The following is an 8,516-nucleotide window of genomic DNA, read 5'->3' on the forward strand; positions in this document are numbered from 1 at the left end:
TTGGTGTCCGGATCCATCTGAGGAACTTTGGGGATTCCAGGAAATCCCGGAGGGACAGAGGAGCGGCAAAGGGTTCATGGGAGATCCATGACATTCCAGGCTTGTCACGGAATTCGGGAACATCCCAAAGTTATCCTGACACCGATTCCGGACACCTGGATCCCAGCCTGGGATCATCCCCAAAATTCGGGATATTTGATGATTCCCTGCTTATCCAATTCCAACCTTTGGTGTGGAAGCGATCCCTGCAGTGATCCCAGCTGGAATGCGGGCAGGACCCTTGGGAATCCACAACCACTTCCAGGTGCTGGAAACTGACAGAGGAAGGAGGAAAAAGACTCTTGGAAAAATGGGAAAAATTCCCAGATGGGTCCTGCTGGGTAATTCCAGCTCACCTTGGGTTTTCTCAGAGCCACACGAATCCAGAGCCAATCCCTCATCCCGTGTTTCCAGGGATCGTGGTTTGCGTTTAAACTGGGAGCTTTGCCTCTGGAAAATGACTCCGCTTCCCTCAGTATCCTTGGATAATCCCTTTTTCCTTCATTTCCCCCCCATTTATTTTAGGGAAAAAAAAAATCCCAATGCTGGCTCTGAATCCTCTCGCAATTCCCAGGCTCATCCCTGAGCAGGACAAGGAATTCCCGCTCCCAATTCCAGAATTGCCCGGCTGTGACTCGCTTGGGCCACTTCCCCCCACCCTGCTTGCCTTACAAATCCCAGGAGTCCCCCTGGATCCTGTGCCTGGATTTTTCTGGAATTCTCCAGCCCGGGCCTGTCAGACATGAGGAGTCCCTCTCATCCCCTTTTCCGGGCCTTTTCCCAGGGATTCTGTGCAATCCTTGGCTGCCGGAGCGCGGGGGAAGCAGTGCCAAGGCCTGGCCCCGTGCCCAGTTTTGGGAAGAAAAGATGGATCGGGGCTTTGCCCTTTGTTCCCGGGAATTCCGGACCCGGAGCCGCTGGCGCAGGGCCCGGAGCAGAGAACCAGGAGCTGCCACATTCCCGAAAAGGGATCCCACGGAGCTGGGGTGGGAAAAGGGACGGGATTCAGCCCATGGAGGATCCAGGTGGGAATGGGAAGGATCAGATCCAGCTCTGCCGGGAGCAGAGATCCCGGGACAGGGATTCCAAAGGGAGAGGGAAGCAGTGGGAAGCCGGGCTGGGATGGAGAGGGACAACGGGAGCTGGGAAGGGAGAAACAGAGAATTCCCAGAGCAGGGACCCATCGGATCATGGAATGGTTTGGGTGGGAAGAGACCTCAAATCCCATCCCAGTCCAGCCCCAACATTTTCCCGATCCCAGGGTGATCCAAACGTTCCTGGGACATTCACAGGGATCAGGGGATTCTCTGGGAATTCCAGCCCAGCCAGAAATTCCTTCCCAAGATCCCAAAATCCCAAGCTCCCCTTTCCCACTGGAAGCCATTCTGTGGCTCCTGGCCCTCCAGCCCTTCCCCAAATTCCAGCTCTCCTGGACCCCCTTTGGGATCGGGGAGCGGCTCCAAGGATTCCCTGGATCCTTCCCCGATCCAGCTGCCCATTCCCAGCTCTCCCAGCCCTGGGATTGGATCCAGCACCACCCGGGGCTTTCCTCCTTCTCCAGAGCTGCCGTTCCTCCTGGGAATTCCCCGTGCTCTGCACGACATCCCGGCAGCATCCCAACACCCCAGCAGGATCCAGCTCCCCATCCCAAGGGTCCTTCCCAGCTCTCCTCACGCAATTCCCATAGAAAAATCCTCCATGGCCTGAGCCAGCCTGGCCGGGGCAGGGATTGCCTGGGAAAACTCAGGAAGGAATTGCTGGCTGGGCTGGAATTCCCAGAGAATCCCTGGCAGTGTCCCGGGAAGTGTTGGAGCACCCTGGGATTGGTTTCAGGATTGGGCTGGGCTGGGATTTGAGGTCCCTTCCCACCCAAACGTCTCCTTTGATCCCGAAATCCCCGCTGCTCCGGCTCTGGGAATTCTGCATCCACGCAGCCAAGGGAAAACATTCCTCCCCCTTCCCGGTTATCTCCTGGAGGCAGAGCTCTCCCTCCGGGGGCCGCGTCCCGAAAAACCGGGAAAAACGTTGGGATTTTTCCTTGTTTTGACTGTGCAGCTCTGTATTTACATTGCTCCGGCTGCCTCCTCATTCCTGGCTCCGGCTTTTTTTGGGACAGGGAGAGGATGTGCTGGAAATTCATTCCCAGCACATCCCAATTTCCCGGTGGTTCCCGCTTTTCCGAGGCTCGGAGGAGCCCGGCAGCTCCTAAAAAAGCGGTGGGGGAAGGGGAATTCCTGATGAGCCGGAGCTCCTGATGGATGGTGTGGGGCTCTCCAGGAGGGAAAAACCCTTGGAAAAGGGAGGATTTTGTGGCTGCTCCTCTCCGCACCTCTGAATCCAAAATTCCCATGGGAATGTCCTGCGGGATCAGCAGGGATCACAAATGGATGTTGCAATGCAGTTTTGTTTTTTTTTTTCCCCAGGAATGAAAGGTTTTTCCTGGCTAATTGTTTTTAAAAGTGGATTATTCCATCCCTGAATTCCAGGAATTCCACCCCTGAATTCCTCATCCATGGGGGTCTCCCTGTCCCTGGGAGCCTTGGGAAGGCCCTGTTCCCACAAAAACTCCGGAGCAGGGATCCGTGGGGTGGATTTGCTCCCTCCTGGGCTCCATCCAGGCCGGCTCTGCTCCCTCTTCCCTGGAAAACAGCTCGGGAAGGGCCGGGATCCCAAATCCTCTGGCACAGGGACTCCCCCGGAGCGGGCGGGGATGGGCCGGGAGCAGCCTGGGAAGAAATTCCCAGCAGGAATCCCAAAAAAGGGCTCTTTTTGGGACAGGATTTGCTGTGTGGACACCAAAGATCCAGGATCTGGGATCTGGGGTCATGGATCATTCCCGCCCCTTTTCCCCCAGAGATTTCCCCCATGCACTTCCAGGATGTTCTCCAGCTTCCTGGAGATCCCAAGGCCTGCATTCCCTGCATCCCCTGCATTCCATAGGATCGGGATCAGGATCCAGGATCGCCCTCCTCCTCCTGCTCTGGGCAAAATTCCCGCTGTGCTCCACGGGATGCAGCCCTGAGGGAAATCTGGGATGAAGCCCCTTTCCCAAGATTCCCAGCGGGATGTGGATATTTCACTTGGGGCATCCATGGACTCCAGATGTCGGAATTGTCTGGACAGGGGTCGGGATGTTCTGCTCCGCTCCCGGTCTGGATCCGTCCCTGTTCTCCAGGAAAATCCTGGAGGATTTTGGATCCCACCCAGTGCTGGTGTTGGCAAATCCCTTTTCCCGCTCATTCCAGGGATCATCCCTCAGATCCGGGATCAAATTCCCTTTCCAGCTGGAGAATCCGACTTTCCTGTCTGCTGATTTTTTGGGAGCGTGGCGCACCTGGAATTCCGGGGACGTTCCGAAACTTTGCTGCTGCTTCATCCACGTTATTCCGACAGCTCGGAAATCCAGGCCCCAAACGACCCGGAGTGAGGATTCCTGGGATTTGCTGCCTCCAGCCCAGAGCTCCCCCAAACCCCTGAGTGCTCCCAGAAAAAGAAAAGCGAGGAAAACCAAACAAATATCTCCAGGAATGATAAAAACCCCGATCCCAACCCTGATCCCGTCTCCGGGGCCGGGATGGGAGCTCGGTGTTCCCGATGTGGGAATAACTTCCAGCGCTCCGAGGTATTTATAGCATCCAGCTCATGAGTTTTTAATTAAAATTCCATTTCCTTGTGCTCCAGATGGCACGGGCAGCCAGCTCCGTGTTTTCCTTGGGTTTTGTCGGGATCAGGCGGCTCCGGCCGGGACGGGGCTTTTCGGGAGGGTTTTTTCTGGGATAGGGGCGTTCTGGGGGCCGGGATTGGGATTCCCGGCTGGATTTAGGGGATGGAGGGGTGGCTGCTGCTGGCCCAGAAGTGTCAGATCCGCAGGGATGGCATCCATCCCGAGGGAAGGGAGGGCGGGAAGGGCTCCACGTCAGGAAAGATCACATCAGGAAAAGCAAAGCTTTCACCGGAGCTAAATCGGGATGGAACAGCGGGAACAGCGGGAACAGCGGGAACAGTGGGGACAGCGGGGACAGAGGGGACAGTGGGGCCGAGATAGATCCCAGCTGCTTCCTTGGAACTGGGACATTCCACTGGGATGGATCCCGGCTGCTTCCCTGGAATTGGGACATTCCACTGGGATGGATCCCGGCTGCCTCCTTGGAATTGGGACATTCCAATATCCCAGCGGGATGAGCAGCAGGGATTTGCAGGATCACTTTTCTGGCTGGAATCTGGGGGATGTTCCCTTTCCCGCCCCATTCCCGCTGCACCCGGAGATCCCCGGAGCTCCCCAAAACCTGGGAAGTGACTCCACCAAATAAGGACTTTTCACGGCTGAGGAAAATTCCCAATTCCCGGAGCTGGTGCTGCTGGGATGGAGGAAAAGTAAATTCCTGGCTCAGGGGATTCCCGACCTGCAGAGCTGCTCCCGGTCTGGGATCCAACATCCCAAGGGTGTGGAGCTGCTGGAGAGAGGCCAGAGGGGAGCACGGAGCTGCTCCAGGGCTGGGAGAGCTGGGAATGTGCAGCTGGATCGGGGAAGGATCCAGGGAATCCTTGGAGCCGCTTCCCGATCCCAAAGGGGCTCCAGGAGAGCTGGAATTTGGGGAAGGGCTGGAGGGCCAGGAGCCAGGGAATGGCTTCCAGTGGGAAAGGGGAGCTTGGGATTTTGGGATCTTGGGAAGGAATTCCTGGCTGGGCTGGAATTCCCAGAGAATCCCTGGATCCCTGGCAGTGTCCAAGGAAAGATTGGAGTAACTCATCCCATCATCCCCTTATCCCATTCTCCCACCCCAGCTCTGTTTTCCAGAGGGAGGAGTCTCTCAGGAATTCCCCGGATATCCGGAAACGCAGGAGGGTCCCAGGCTGTGCCCTGTTCCATCAGTGCCCATTCCCAGTGGGATATCCAGGGATCCCAAATTCCCATCCTGGGAGACGGCATCCGCCGGAACAGCTGCCTTGGGATACCCGGAGCCACCTCCACAAGCCCATCCCCGAATCCCACCCAAATCCCTGGATTGCAATTCCAGAGCTCCCGGCCCAACCACCTCAGTCCCATTCCCGGGACGGGCCGGGAGCTCATCCCAAAATCCTCACTCAGAGATGGGGTAACAGGCAATTCCCAACGCTTCCCATTCCCGGCCTTCCACTCCCAAAGCCCCTCCAAGGGCAGTGACGGGAAGAGAATTCCCGCAGGATCATCCTGAGGGGGGTCGGGAACGGCTGAGCCGGGACACGGGGCTTGGGCCCTGCAGGAACCTCGTCAGCCAAGCCCCATCCCACGGGAATCGCCAGCTGCCGGCGCTGAGATCCATTAGGATCCCGCAAAGGCGAAACCGGAGCTTTTTGGGAATGACTCGGCAGCGCCGGAGGAAGAGCGGGAGCACATTTGGCTTTTTAGGAGCAATTTCGGGTGGATTTCTTGGTGTTTTTTTGCTTTTTAATTCCTTTTATTTTTGGCAGCGGGGAGGGAGCAAATGGCCCGGCTGGAGCCCGGATCCATTTGTGGTTTTCCAGAGGCAGCAGCGGCTGGAGTTCGGGAATCTCCGGGGGCCAGGGAATGACTCATGTCGGGAAAGGGGAGAGGGGACAAGGAGAGGGAAACTGGGATGGGAGAGGGAAACTGGGATGGGGAGAGGGGAACTGGGATGGGAAGGGGAAACTGGGATGGGGAGAGGGAAACTGGGATGGGGAGAGGGAAACTGGGATTGGAGAGGGAAACTGGGATGGGAGAGGGGAAACTGGGATGGGAAGGGGAAACTGGGATTGGAGAGGGGAACTGGGATTGGAGAGAGGGGAACTGGGATGGGAAGGGAAACTGGGATGGGGAGAGGGAAACTGGGATGGGAGAGGGAAACTGGGATGGGGAGAGGGGAACTGGGATGGGAAGGGGAAACTGGGATTGGAGAGGGAAACTGGGATGGGAGAGGGGAACTGGGATTGGAGAGAGGGGAACTGGGATGGGAGAGGGGAACTGGGATGGGGGAAATGGAAACTGGGATAGGAGAGGGAAATGGATGGGGAGAGGGGAACTGGGATGGGAGAGGGGAACTGGGATGGGAAGGGGAAACTGGGATGGGAGAGGGAAACTGGGATGGGAGAGGGAAACTGGGATGGGGAGAGGGGAACTGGGATTGGAGAGAGGGGAACTGGGATGGGAGAGGGGAACTGGGATGGGGAGAGGGAAACTGGGATGGGAGAGGGAAACTGGGATTGGAGAGAGGGGAACTGGGATGGGAGAGGGGAACCGGGATGGGGAGAGGGGAACTGGGATTGGAGATGGAAACTGGGATGGGGGAGCTCAAAACCCTGGCACAGAACAAATCCCCATTCCCACCGGGATGCTGGGATGGGATCCAATATTCCCAGTCCAGGCTGAGGGACAGCAATCCCTGTTCCCACCCCCGAAGATTCCCGGAGCAGGGATCCAGGAGCTCTGGGATCTGGGAGCGTTGGGATCCCCCGGGACTCGCCTGGGCAGGAGCAGCGGTGTTGGGAGCCCAGATCTGCGGGATTCCTCCCAGCCGGAGAAGTTCCTCGGCCTTTTCCCGGTGCCCGCGGTGCGGCAGCTGCCGCGACAGCTTGTGTTGGATCCGGCTGCTCCCGGCCTGGCTCGGGATGGAGCTGGGAAAACGGGAATGGCCTGGCAGCCACGGCATCCTGGGAAACGCATCCCAAATATCCCAACGGCATCCTGGGAATCGCATCCCAAATGTCCCATTGGCATCCTGGGAAACGCATCCCAAATGCCCCAACAGCATCCTGGGAATCGCATCCCAAATGTCCCATTGGCATCCTGGGAATCGCATCCCAAATGTCCCAACAGCATCCTGGGAAACGCATCCCAAATATCCCAACAGTATCCTGGGAAATACATCCCGAATATCCCAACAGCATCCCGGGAATCTCATCACAAATATCCCATCGGCATCCCGGGAATTGCACCCCAAATATTCCTGATCCACGGAATCTCGGGAATCACATCCCAAGCATCCCATGAACATCCTAGGAAACACAACCAAACCTTCCCAACAGTATCCCAGGAAAGCCTGCACCCCACAGCCCACATTAACCTTGCACCCCATTAACCTTGCACCCCATTAACCCCACACCCCATAAATCTGCACCCCATTAACCCCACACCCCATTAACCCCACACCCCATAAATCTGCACCCCATTAACCCCACACCCCATTAACCCCACACCCCATTAACCCCACACCCCATTAACCCCACACCCCATAAATCTGCACCCCATTAACCCCACACCCCATTAACCCCACACCCCATAAATCTGCACCCCATTAACCCCACACCCCATAACCCCGCACCCCATAACCCCACACACCATTAACCCCACACCCCATAAATCTGCACCCCATTAACCCCACACCCCATTAACCCCACACCCCATAACCCCGCACCCCATAACCCACAGATCCCCATAACTCACAGCACCCCATTAACCCTGCACCGCGTGACCCTGGTGTCACCCTGGCCCTGTCCCTGTCCCTGTCCCTGTCCCTGTCCCCATCCCAGTGTCACCCTGTCCCCAGTGTCACACTGTTCCTGTTCCTGTCCCTGTCCCTGTCCCTGTCCCTGTCCCTGTCCCTGTCCCCATCCCAGTGTCACCCTGTCCCTGTCCCTGTCCCCATCCCAGTGTCACCCTGTTCCCAGTGTCACCCTGTCCTTGTCCCTGTCCCTGTCCCTGTCCCCATCCCAGTGTCACCCTGTTCCCAGTGTCACCCTGTCCCTGTCCCTGTCCCTGTCCCTATCCCAGTGTCACCCTGTTCCCAGTGTCACCCTGTCCCTGTCCCTGTCCCCATCCCAGTGTCACCCTGTCCCTGTCCCTGTCCCTATCCCAGTGTCACCCTGTTCCCAGTGTCACCCTGTCCCTGTCCCTGTCCCCGTCCCAGTGTCACCCTGTCCCTGTCCCTGTCCCTGTCCCCATCCCAGTGTCACCCTGTCCCTGTCCCTGTCCCCATCCCAGTGTCACCCTGTCCCTGTCCCTGTCCCTGTCCCTGTCCCCGTCCCAGTGTCACCCTGTCCCTGTCCCTGTCCCTGTCCCCATCCCAGTGTCACCCTGTCCCTGTCCCTGTCCCCGTCCCAGTGTCACCCTGTCCTTGTCCCTGTCCCTGTCCCAGTGTCACCCTGTCCTTGTCCCTGTCCCTGTCCCCATCCCAGTGTCACCCTGTCCCTGTCCCTGTCCCTGTCCCAGTGTCACCCTGTCCTTGTCCCTGTCCCTGTCCCCATCCCAGTGTCACCCTGTCCCTGTCCCTGTCCCCATCCCAGTGTCACCCTGTCCCTGTCCCTGTCCCTGTCCCAGTGTCACCCTGTCCCTGTCCCTGTCCCTGTCCCCGTCCCAGTGTCACCCTGTCCTTGTCCCTGTCCCTGTCCCTGTCCCTGTCCCTGTCCCCATCCCAGTGTCACTCTGTCCCCAGTGTCACCCTGTCCTTGTCCCTGTCCCTGTCCCCATCCCAGTGTCACCC

Source organism: Vidua chalybeata, chromosome 3 (genome assembly GCF_026979565.1).
Source record: "Vidua chalybeata isolate OUT-0048 chromosome 3, bVidCha1 merged haplotype, whole genome shotgun sequence".
Lineage (NCBI taxonomy): Eukaryota > Metazoa > Chordata > Aves > Passeriformes > Viduidae > Vidua > Vidua chalybeata.